This window comes from Amblyomma maculatum, chromosome 11 (assembly GCF_055883805.1).
Source record: "Amblyomma maculatum isolate TAMU_Amacu chromosome 11, ASM5588380v1, whole genome shotgun sequence".
Lineage (NCBI taxonomy): Eukaryota > Metazoa > Arthropoda > Arachnida > Ixodida > Ixodidae > Amblyomma > Amblyomma maculatum.
The window spans coordinates 45,474,150-45,475,659 of NC_139354.1; the positions used below are offsets into that span (position 1 = coordinate 45,474,150).

The 1,510-nt window shown below is 40.3% G+C and overlaps 1 non-coding gene across 1 annotated transcript; it reads left to right on the forward strand.

Annotated features, from left to right (window-relative positions):
• The first annotated feature begins 1,071 nt into the window (after positions 1-1,071).
• Positions 1,072-1,164, forward strand: TRNAI-UAU (transfer RNA isoleucine (anticodon UAU)). Its single transcript is given in 2 exon segments — positions 1,072-1,109; positions 1,129-1,164. It is a non-coding gene; the product is annotated as a tRNA-Ile (tRNA).
• Positions 1,165-1,510: the final 346 nt, after the last annotated feature.

Here is a 1,510-nt window from a genome sequence, read left to right on the forward strand (position 1 = left end):
TATTTATTTTACCCCATAAGAGGAGAGTACAGTTATTAAACACCAATAGCAGCCCATGATAATTTTGCTGCTTTATTTTATGTCTGTTCTAAAACAACTGGCTCTGTTTTCGCAGTGAGGAAACTTCATTATTTTGAATAACACTTTAATTGTCGTATAACGCCTTCTGAAACATTCTACATAGTGGTCATCGCTTAGTCAGAAGCAGCTATTAATATGATAAATAAAATAAAAGCAATTTGTACTCCTTGGAGCCTAATGCACAATGGGTTAAAAAAGATAAAGACTGTAAAAGTGTGCAACAAGAAAGTATAAAAATATCGAAACTTCCTTCAAAGCAATTAGACTATGCGTACAGAGCGCTCGTTGACTGCTATAATTCCAACAATAATTATTTCCTTGCTAATAACAAAACAAGATATCTTTAGGTCCTGCGCCTTTTGTATGCTGACAGAGAGAATAAAGAAGGAATTTTTGGAAAAGAATACCGTATTTGTCGTAGGAGTACGGTATCAAAGTAATATACTGAGCAATAGCATATCTTTACCATGTTTACGTTACTGTTTACCTCACCAGGCTCTCCGGATGCGCGACTATTACTGTGGTGCGAGCAGTTTAAAGATGTGCTTTAACGTTTCGAAGAGTTAGCGAACCGAGATGGCGACAGGCTACTCGCCAGCTGCGGACCAGACAACACATCGCCGGAGCATTATTTAATGCCTTATCTTGCCTTTGACTTTGACTTATAACACTAAGTATAAGACTACTAGATCTATTTTTCCAAATAATTGGAGATCATGACAGGCCTTCTTTTTTTGCATGACGAAGCAGTTTCACATATTCCCAGAGCTGCTAACAACGGCAGTGCCGCAGCAGACCGATTGAGTTACTTCTGTTTCAAATACCAGAATTACAGCTGCGTTACAAGCAACACAACAAGAATAACGGCACGCATGTCGAATATACAATACGACCGTTACGATCTTGTCGAATGTGTCGAGAGAGCGAGGAACGGATGGACGGCGATGAGATAAGATATGAAGGCAGATAGAGCGGCAGCCTACCTGTGCTTCCCCAGTGGCGCAATTGGTTAGCGCACGGTACTTATACGACAGTGCTTCGTGAGCTATGCCGGGGTTGTGAGTTCGAGCCTCTCCTGGGGAATGTTCTTTTGAAATTTAGTTTTTCCGCGCAAAAAGTGCTATGATGCTTTGCTATGCCACCGACATAAAATTAAGACTAAGTATGTTAATGAAACTGTCGTTGGACGAATGTAGACTTTGTGCAGCTATTGATGGTTATGCTTACTGTGCAACACGGCTACGAGTCTGACGCGCCCGATGCGGGCTGTCAGACTCGTAGAACCTAACAGTGCGGTTTCTGAATCACCTCTTTAAATCATTACAGAGGTTTGCTACCGAAAATGGATACAACAAATTTTCTCAGTTTGATACAGTTAATTATACTATATGCATAACATATATGGCGTAGGATATAAAAAGTGTTAAGA